The 10,923-nt window shown below is 47.8% G+C and overlaps 1 protein-coding gene across 1 annotated transcript in view; it reads right to left on the bottom strand.

The window, feature by feature from the left end:
• GJA5 (gap junction protein alpha 5) overlaps positions 1–10,718 on the bottom strand; it is a 24,325-nt gene extending 13,607 nt beyond the window's left edge. The window contains exon 1 of the mRNA XM_045283736.1: positions 10,638–10,718. The gene's annotated coding sequence lies outside the window, so the exon portion shown is untranslated. The remainder of the gene's footprint in view (positions 1–10,637) is intronic.
• Between the last annotated feature and the right edge of the window lie 205 nt (positions 10,719–10,923).

The raw sequence follows: 10,923 nt of genomic DNA, 5'->3' as shown, positions 1-10,923 counted from the left end.
GGGGGGGTGGTATTCAAGCCTTGAATTTCCATATTGAATAATTCTATGCAATGCAGAAAGTATCAAGGATAATGGAAGAAATACACAGTTAGTGTCCCCAAAAGGTGGTTGATGTTAAACTGTTTCAAGATGTAGCATACAATCAAGAACCAGTCATACTGCACTGAAGGCATCGGCAAAAACAATGCTCCTGGAATTGATGAAATAGCAGCTAACATGTTTCAGCAAATTGATGTAGCGCTGGAGATGCTCACTCATCTATGCCAAGAAATTTGGAAGACAGCTACCTGCCAACTGATGGAAAGAGAGGCATAGTTGGGCCCATTCCAGAGAAAGGCGATCCAACAGAAGACAGAAATGATTGAACAATATCATTAATATCATTTTCAAGCAAAGTATTATTGAAGAAAAGTTCATAAACAGTTACAACAGTTCACGGACCTGCCAGTAATTTAAGCTGGATTCAGAGGATGTAGAATTAGCAGAGAATATCAGAAAGATGTTTACCTGGGTTTCATTGACTATGCAATACTGCATGGTTTGAAATCAGGAAAAGCGTGTGTCAGAGTTGTATCCTTCCATTGTATTTATTCAATGTGTATGCTGATCAAATAATTTAAGAACCTGGACTATATAAGGAAGGAGCCATCAGGATGGAAGGGAGTCTCATTAACAACCTGCAATATGCAGATAACATAACCTTGCTTGCTGAAAGCAAAGAGGACTTAGGCACTTACTGATGAAGACCAAAGACTACAGTCTTCATTATGGACCACACCTCAACTTTAAGAAAATTAAAATCTTCATAACTGGACCAATAAGCAGCATTATGATACATGGAGAAACGGTGGAAGCTGTCAAACTCAGAAGCAGCAGTCAATAAATCAAGGGATGTATTGCATTTAAAATGTTAAAGAGAAAAAATATCACTTGAATGACTAAGGTGCACCTGACCGAAGTCACCCTGCTTCAGTCTTCCCACATGCATGTGAAAGCCGGACGGGAAGAAGACAGAAGAGCGGATGCATCCGGTTTTGAGCGTTGATGAAGAATATTGAAAACACGATGGGCTGCCACAAGAACAAACAAGTCTTTGAGAAGGATGAAGGCAACGATTGTACAAACGTGCTTGACACAATGGATGGATGGATGGATTGTGTTAAGAGTTGTATGAGCCCCTAATAAAACGATTTTTTAAAAAAAGAAACTATGAGAATGGATGTCCTACATCATGAATGTGTTCGCACTTTTGAGAAATAAATTTGTTTTTAAAAAATCTTTAAAAGAACAAACAAGTCTGTCTTGAAAGAAATGCAGCCAGAATGATCCCTTTTAGAAGCGAGAACGGTGAAAGTTCGTCGCACATGCTTTGGCCATGTTGTCGGAGGAACCAGACGCCAGGGAAGGGCATTAGGCTCGGTCAAGCAGAGGAGCGGCAAGCACAGAAGAAGCCCCTCAATGAGATGAGCTGACACAGTGGCCACAAAAATGGGTTCCAATGACTGTGAGGATGGCATAGGACTGGCAGTGTTGGCTTCTGTTGTACTCAGGGCACTGTGAGTAGAACCATCTGGATGGCACTAAACCTACACTGTGTTCACGGAATGTCCACATTTATTTAGTACAGTCCCCAACTCGTCCTAAAGAGGATAGTAGAGCTAAAAGGCATCTAAAAATCAATCAGCCTCAACCCTTATTCTTATAGAAGACTAAAACTACGTTCCAGGAGAACAAAGTAATCGTAATAACCAGTACCACTAAACCGAGCATTTTGCACTGATAAAAACTGTGCAATTGGACTGTCTGATCTTCACATTCACCGAGACAGCAAAGTAGTAGTATCCTAAATGACAGAGAAGAAAACTGAGACACAGCTTAGCTGGTACAAATACAGTTGATAAACAACTCGGAAATGACCTGAATTTGGTCTGTCTGACTCCAAAGCTGGAATTCTCTCTGAGCTTCTGAAAAAGGTAAAGAAAATGAAAGTGCACTTAGGCCTGGTAATAAAGCTGGGCCCAAGGACTCCAGCCTCTAAACTTCCACTTTACCTGGTCCCCAAAGAGGGCTTTGCTTTTGTCTCTGACTTCTTTGTTGGTCATCTCGCGTCTGCTGTCCTTAGAATTAACGGTTACATTGGGGCCCTCTGCCCACAGTGGTCAGGAGTCCCAGGCTCTTCAGCGTCTGCCACCATTTGGCCAGAAACACAGGAAGCTAGTTCCTCCTTCAGCCAGTCTAAGTATTCTTGGCTGCAGTAGTGTCTACCGCTAGGTTCTCAGCTGGCCAAACAGGAGGCCCCGGTGCTTCCCCGATGTCAAATCAGAACAAGAGCAGAGGAAACAGAAATAATTAGGTGGTAGGACTCACGGTTTCCAGGTAACAGAGGGAGTCCTGCCTCCATCTCTCCAGTTGTGTGACCTTGAGTAAGTCACTTACCCTCTCAGCTTTTTCCTTATCTGAAAAGGGGAAGTTGCCTCATGGAGATTAAAGAGTGTGTGAATTCAGGCTGGGAGAAAGGGAGAAAGGGGGAGTTATTGCTCGCAGAGCATTGGATTTCTGTTTATGGCGATGGAAACTTGGCATTAAATCAGAGCAATGGTTACACAGCTAATTGCTGTCATTGATGCCACGGAGTGGTGCCTCACAAGTGTGTAAATTGTAGTGTATATAAATATTATTGAGTATATATTTAATATAGACTTCATACATAAGATGTCCATAACATATAATATATAAATATATTATTGTTGTTTTAATATAATAACTCTGATAAGTAAATATATAAAATATGTCAATAGACGATATATTTTATGTATTAAATATAGTAACATATTTAATGTCACTATATACAATATGTTTAATGATATATTAACATGACATTATCATATTATATAATGCATTATATCAATTAATTAATAAATGTATTCTATATAGTATACTGTATTAATATATTACATATGTTTTATATTAATATATTTATTAAATACATCAGCATATTTCCTTTTATATTAATAATTAATATATTATGTATGCATACCATTGATGTGTTAATACATTATATATGAGCACTTTTATTAATGTTTTATATATTATATGGATATATGAATATATTGATATATTATGAATACAATATATAGTCTTAAATTTATTGTATTCAATAGCATTCATTAAATAATATTAATGTATTAGCTATATTTAATATACTATATTTTAGGTATTAATGTATTCCATATTTGTTAAATATATTGATATATTTTAAATATATATTAAGTATATATATGTGTATAGATAGATAAAAATATTGAAGTAGCTGATGAGGATGCTAATGCACAACCAAACATCTTCTGGGGTTTAGTTTCTTGGCTTAGAAATTTAAGGTCGTGGTTTCATGAAACATTCCAATTAATTAGCCTAGTATCATTCTTAGTGCTTATGGTCTACCATCTAGTTTACTGCATAGTGCCTAGGGTCTTAAAAAAGCTTGCAAGTGGACAGCAACCAGTCTCTACTAACCTAGGGCAACAGAAAAAGAAGAGTCAAGAAAGGAGGAAACGGAACATGTGGCTATTTGCCTCCAGGAACAGCTCCCTCCTCGGTGGGAGACCAGAAGAACTGGATGGTACCGGCCACCACTGCAACTAAACATTCTGATCAAAGACCCCATGGAACAATCCTGATCAAAAGGGGGGAAAGGAAGAACAGATTTCAAATTCTTAGATACTCCATTGTGACCAGAAGAGTTGAAATGCTTGTCTTTAGTCTTAAACCAAAAATATTCCCTGCAGTCTTCTTTCAAGCAAACAGTGGTGCAGCTTCAATAGCAAAGTCCGCATTGAGCACGGGGCTCTTTTAAGAACCATCATCCGTATGGTATCACATGGACAAAAGCAACTTGAAAGGTTAATTAGGAGATTTAGGGGCAGCGGTTTATGCTACCAGAGGAGGAAAAGGAAGACGAGAATTAGTGCCCAACTTGAAGAACGTAATTACAGCTACTGAGTTGTACACGCAGAAACTGCTGAGTTGACATATGTCGTGCTGTGTGTATTTTCAACAACAATTTGAAATAAGATTAAAAAAACGAGAAAAATTAAGTGCATATGCGGAAGCTCAGGAAAAGCAGGTGGCACATAACCCACTGCCATTAAGTCCGTCCCAACTCACAGCAACCCTCCAGGACCAGTAGAACTGCCTCTTTGGGGTTTCTGACATGTACATCTTGGCAGGAGCAGACTGCTCGGCGGTTTGAGCAGCCCAACCCAGGCTGCCACCTGGGCTCTGATTCCGCACATAGTAGAACTCAATTATGTTAGCCCCTCCCTTTCCCCCTGAGTTTTCAAACATCTTTCCCACATGATCCAACTCACTAACTTTAAGCAGAAGGTAGGAAAGAGGGAACCGATTACATGGAACTGTGTGTGACCTCCTCCCTGGGGGACAGACAACCGAAAAGTGGATGAAGGGAGACGTCGGACAGGGCAAGATATGACAAAATACCCATTTATAAACTATCAAGGGTTCATGTGGGAGGGGGGAGCAGGGAGGGAGGGGAAAAATTAGGACACAACGTCGGTGGTTTAAATGGAGAGAAAATGTTTTGAGAAACGATGTACAAATGCGCTTTACACAATTGATGTGTGTATGGATTGGGATAACAGTTGTATGAGCCCCTAATAAAATGTTAAAAAAGAAAAAAAAAAAAAAAGCAGAAGTTGCTGGTGTAACAGGCTGGTTCGATGGGGCGGCCAGGGTCCCTCAGTGGCACTAGGGCGACTTTCAGACATGGGGGAGATGGGTGATGGGATGGATATCACTTTACTTGTAAATGAACTATTTCCCTAGCCATGGAGATTCTCTGGGATCGGGATAGACAAGGGAGGTACAGAGCCCAGCTCAGACAAGGTCCCTGTCATCCCTGGGCTTGTCCTATCTGCCTCCTAATCTTTCTCTAAGGCTCTTGGGACTGGAGATGAGCTCCCTATGAATCCGTGTATAAAATGTATGCACCAGGTAGCTTCTTCCTGCTGAGGAGCTGCGGTACTTTTGAATTCAGATCACTGTCCCAAAAGCACTCCCACAAAGGTATTGTGGTAGACTTGACTACTTGGAAGAGAAATACCAACCACCCAACTCACTGCCGGAGTCCATTCTGACCCCCAGCACCCCTTATAGGACAGGGTACGTTTCCAAGACTGTCCCCATGGGCTTCCAAGCCTGTAACTGTTCACAGGAGTACAAAGCCTCATCTTTCTCCTGTGAAGCAGCTGGTGGTTTCAAACCGACTCCCTAGCTGGTAACAACCCAACATCCTAACCCCGCAACCATATCTGCCATCTCCTGAATTCTGCATTAGGAAGTTCCCTAATTGGATTAAGAGCCTCAAAGTCCCCCGTGAACATGCAAGGCTATCTCATTTCAGAAGAAATGTTCCTCTGAGTCCAACAGTTTGTTTGTGATCCGAGACTAGACACTGCCCCTCCCTCAGCCTCCTGGCCTCATGTATAAGTCGAAAGGATTGGCATGAATGGTTGCAAAGGCAGACATGAGGGAGTTTGCTCCGTTGTGATTATATGGAAGCAAGCCCACATTTCCTACATCCCCGTTTAGTGATCAGCAAATTGTAGCAAAAAATAGAACATTCTGTGATCGTGAAAACCAAGCAGTATCTTCTTACAATTATGCCATGCTCTGTAGAAAAGATTTCGTATGAAATTCGATGCACTGTAGAGCCCTGGGCTGAAGACCAGGTGACCTGGATTCTATCCTATTGCTCTACTGTTCACTGAGCACGTCCTATGTGATAGCCATCTTAAATACATCATGGTATCTGATCCTCATTAAATAAACTGAACCCCAAACATAACTCACTGCCATCAAGTTGATTCTCACTCCTGGTGACCCCATAGGACAGGTAGCACTCACTGCCCCTGTGGGTTTCTGAAACTGTTAACTCTACCGGAGTAGAAAGTCTTGTCTTTCTCCCATGGGTCGGCTAGTGGGCTCCTTGCGGTTAGCCACCCAAGGCTTAATCACCACACCACTGGGGCTCCCTAAACTTTAAAAGGACAGTAGTTACTAACCCCTATTGTCCTGATGGTGCAATCGAGTAAGCAATGAGCTAGCCACAAGGTCAGCTATTCAAACCCACCCACCGGTCTTTGGGCAAAAGATGGGGTGGTTCGCATCCATAAAGATTCTGGCGGTGGAAGCCCTATGGGGCAGTTCCCCTCTGTCTGCAGCACTGGTATGGGTCAGAACCCACCGCACGGCAATGGGCTTCCCCTGGAGAGAGAAACTCTAAAGTGCTTTCTGTGCTATCTCTAGACGCTGCATCTCCGTGACTCAGTCCTCCCTGCCCCTTTCTTACAAAGGTGGGTGGGTGCTGGGTGCTGGGTGCTAGGATTTTCTGGCCCGTTGTTTGCTATTGTGTCGGGAACAACTGGTTCACAAATCAGCATCAGGCTGAATCAACCCTTAAGACGAGGGCGGGGCCTAGGGGAGTCAGCCCACACAGAGAGCAGCTAGGTCTCCTGGTGGGTCAGCCTTCCCTGGGAGACTGAGCAGAGCCTGGGCCTTGGACCCTTCAGGTCCCAAGTTCAGCTGGGCTTCCAGTGTTCCTGGCCTGACTGACTCACCCTGAGAGGCTGCCAGCCCTGTTTCCATTGTCGGGGTCTAGAGCTGGGGTTGGGGGGGGTGTCAATCAAGGTTAGGCGACAGGGTAGCATCCCCACTGGCTGCTAGACCCAGGGCCCTTCCCTGCTTATGTCTCTCACTCACTTCTGGGATGGGCATCTGCGTATCATCCATCTCTGACGGCGCTGCCCTGTAGTCACCGGAGCCCTGGCCTTCTAACCCTCCCTCCTGAGACCAATATATAGGGAGACTCAAAGAAGCCATTGAGCACCTGAGTGGCTTAAGCTGTTTGTGATCAGCTCCTAACCTAAAGGTTGGCAGTTCAAACCCACTCACTGGTCCCAGGGAAGCCAGTCCTGGTGAACTGCTTCTGTAAAAAGATTTACAACCAAGAAAACTCTACGAGCCCGACTCTGGACCACAGGGGTCGTCGGGGGTCAGAATCGACTCAAGAGCAGTGTGCTTCCTTCCAGAAACAGATGCACTCTCTCATGTAGGAAAAGGCCCCCACTCGTGCGTCTCCCACAGGAAGATTTACCGACCTCAGCATTCCTTCTTCTGCAGTGCCGTGAATCCTGAGGAAAATGTTGGGGGACACAAAGAAGTCCACCTTCTTCCTCAGGCCTCTGGGATGTTTTGTTCCAAACCCCGCTGAGCTCTGGCTGGCTGGCAATGCTGGCATGGGCCTGGGGTGCGAACAAAAACACACACCCTCCCCCCGCCCCGCCCTCTCCCTAGCCCATTGCGCCCCAGCACAGAGAGGAGCAGGCCAGCAAATGTGCCCCAGGAGAAACGAGGGAGTGCTATCATTTTCCACCTCCCCCTCCCTGCGCATGCTGTGTGAACCTGACCCAGAGATCAGAGAACCTGGTCCCTTGTCGTTTCATGTCTGAGGAAGCACACTGCTTGAGAGGCCACACCCTGGAGGGAAGATCCTCCCTCTGTCCCTCTTAAGCAGTGACAGTGAACAAGTCACCTCTCCTGTCTGAAACTATTTCTCCAAATTCCCAAACCCAAACTCACTGCCGACTCATAGCGATCCCCGCTGTGGGTTTCTGAGACTCCTGTAACTGTTACAGGAGTAGAAAATCAAGTCTCTCCCCCGGGGAGCTGCCAACCACGAGTACCACAGCCAATGCATAACCACGATGCCACCAGGGCCCCCAGCCGGAGACTCGGACGATTGAAACAGGGCTGGCAGCCTCTCTGGGTGGGTCAGTCGGGAGAGGACAGGATAGGCTGCTAGTGGGCACTGACGGGTCCCCAGGGCTCATCCAGCTCATGCCTTCAAGGGCTTTGGGCTCCAGGGAGGCCAGGGATTTGAAAGGCCGGGTTCATTGGAATACTGCACCCATATTTAGCCTTCGGCTCTGGGCTCTTCAGTCTCAGACACTCTGGAGTCTAGAGTGAGTGAGGTTAAGGGGAGAACAACAGTTGGTTATGGAGTTCAGAGCACTCAGCCCCCACCCCCAAGATGGGGGCCAAGACGAAGAGAAGCAGGTGGACAGGTGGTGCCACTGGCTGAAATGTGAGCCGATCCAATCGAAGGAGCAGAGAGAGAGAGGCCAAGAAAGTGCACCCAAGCGTGGAACGTGAAGAACCCTATGGGAAGCACGGCTTCGTGGTTACACGCTGGGCTGTGACTCACAAGGTCCACAGTTCGAAACCATGAGCAGCTCTGTGGGAGGAAGATGGGGCTTTCTACTCCTGTCAAGAGTTACAGGCTGGGAAACCCTCACAGGCAGTCCGAACCTGTGCTATCGGGTCGCGAGGAGTCGGCATCGACTCGATGGCATTGGGTTTGCCTTTGGGTTTTGGAGGCTGACACCTCCGTGGCAGTCCTGCGAGCTCACCACCCCCTCTTGCAAAATTCCGAGGGCTGAAGGCCTTGCCGCACTACCGAGCCGAAAGGAGCGTCTGCTGCGACTGCTTGAGGTGAGACCTTCGCTGTTTGTGTCGCCAAGGTCAAGCAGTCCACCGGGGGTCAAGAGTGACTGGGGACGAAGCGCACCTGTTATTGACAAGCCCAGAAATCACAAATCCAGGGATCCTGCCTTTGACTTTGTGTGCTGAACCCTTCACTTTGGACTGCCACGTGGTGTGCCTGCCTTCCTTCCCTTAACTAACTCACAGGAGCATAGGGCTCCGTGAAATTAGTTTATTGATTTGCTATCCTGCGAGGCAAATGAACCTGACATTGTGGAAACACATAATTTTGTGCAAGTCATGTTTTCTACAACTTGCTCCCAGCACCCAGGGAGCACACCTCTGGGAGCCCAAGACCGAGCAAGCCGCCTGACTCTGGGACTCCGTGGCTCTGGGAATTTCACGTGGCTGGATGAGAGGGTGCCACCAGGGTCCTCTGCCGTTTGTGCAGTGGTCACTGGCAGCAGTCTCCAAACAGCCATGCCACGGGGGCTGGGGTGGGGGGTCGGGGTGGGGAAGGGGGAGGGTGGTGGAAGGAAGGTGGAAAGTTCAGAGGTGTCCCAAGAGAACAATGAATCAGTCTCTGGGTTGGGCTGTGACTTGGGCAAAGAGCGGGGAGATGGCAGCTCTGGGCCTGCTGACGGGAATGTGGGCTTGAAATATCAACTTAGCCATGAGCCCACCCCAGCAGGCAGACGGTGCCCCATCTCCACACGGAAGCTCTGCCTCCTCTCTGTTCAGCTTGTCTGGGTTTTCCCCGGTTCTGACCTCACAGTCCAGAGCTCTCCGCACCAGCCCTTCCTTCTCTCGGGCCAGTCAGAACCCTGGTGTGCCAGAGTCTGATGCAAGAAACAGGCACCCACCCCAGTAATAAGCAGACGAGAACTGGGAATTCGCCCATCATTTGGGGTACTAAGAGAGGGCATCAAGGAAAGACTGAAGAAAGCCACGGTCAGTATGCTGGACCCTGGGGTCCAGTTCCCCTTTGGTTTCAGCTCTACGCGGAGTGGAGCAAGCCATTTGCACTCCACGACTGTCCTAAAGGTTGGCGATTTGGACCCACCAGTGGCAACCGTGGAAGAAAGGCCGGGTGACCAGCTTCTGGAGAGATTCCAGGCAAGAAACCCCCTCCCCTCCCCACCACCCCCAGCAGCCCTACTACACACGCTGTCACCAGCAGTTGGCATCAACTCAGCGGCAAGGGGTTTGCTGTGAGCGCTGCTTCAGTTGATTCATTTATTTGCATGGGCAGATGGAAGAAGATGGGGAAACTGAGGCCCAGTAGGGTGAAGTGCCCCGTACAAAGTCACACAGGAGACCAGAACCCAGATTCCCTGGTGTCCAGACTGGATGCTTATGCTATAAGCTCGGTAAAGAGGGGAGGGAGCTGCCGGGGAACCTCTCTGTGGAGCCCTCTCCCTCCTCTCAGGTGGGAAGAGCAGTACATGGCTCCTCTCCTGCCTTCTGGTCCTCGCAGCCACCTGCCACACTCCAACCGACAGACAGCTAGACAGACAGGGAGTGGCAGGCTGGATTTCCCAGGAGCCGCTGTGGCTCCGGGGGGGCATATAATACTCTACAGGAAATTTAGCCGGGAATATTTTTAAACCAGCATGCCTAATGGGGGGAACCCCTCAAAACAAGTCCTCTGGAGTCTTCAGGAAGCATTTCAAAAAAGATCCCAGGCCTAGAGGAAGCATCATAAAACAAGAGTGGTTTTTGCTGCACCCCGTGTGTTTTTTTTCCTTAACGGCCAGTGCTTGGAAATGGACCAGCGGGTTGCTTCTTAAGAGCCTGTGGGTCATTTCAACTCCGTGAGAAAGTGCACGGTCCTTCCAGGGCCTTCCACTCACAGTGCGGCAGCTCCTCCTACATCAGCAACTTATCTGCTGCAGCAGCTAAACCGTCCTTCCTCCTCCCCGGATCCAAACTTCACCCTCTCACAGGGGTGGGATGAGAAGGGAATGAACGCACGGGTACAGAGAAAGATCTTGCTTTCTTGCAGCCTGGATCGCAACCTCTCTGCTGGCTTCCCACTGGCTTGGAGTTTTCTCATTAACAGTCATGTCTGTCCTTACCTGGTTCTCTTCCTCCTCCCCGGGAGGGATCCTCGAGGGCTTCCTTCACACTCTGCCTCCTCTCCGGCTGCCCCACTGTTCTGTTCCCTTGCCTGCCACTCGCTCCTCTCCCACCCCCTTTTTAACCGGCGTCTGTCACCCTCCCTCCTCCCACTTCTTCCGACTCTTTCTCCCCACCCCTTTCCCTGTCTGGATTGCTCCCTCCCTTCTCTCGTTTGCGGGCTCAGGATCTTGGTGCCTTCCCTTAGCCTTCCCTCTTAGCTTCCCCTCGCCCCCTCTCCCACCA

The sequence above is a fragment of the Echinops telfairi genome, unplaced genomic scaffold (assembly GCF_000313985.2).
Source record: "Echinops telfairi isolate 266 unplaced genomic scaffold, ASM31398v2 ScPeMD7_7466;HRSCAF=8504, whole genome shotgun sequence".
NCBI classification, from domain to species: domain Eukaryota; kingdom Metazoa; phylum Chordata; class Mammalia; order Afrosoricida; family Tenrecidae; genus Echinops; species Echinops telfairi.
This window is presented reverse-complemented; position numbering and strand designations above follow the sequence as displayed.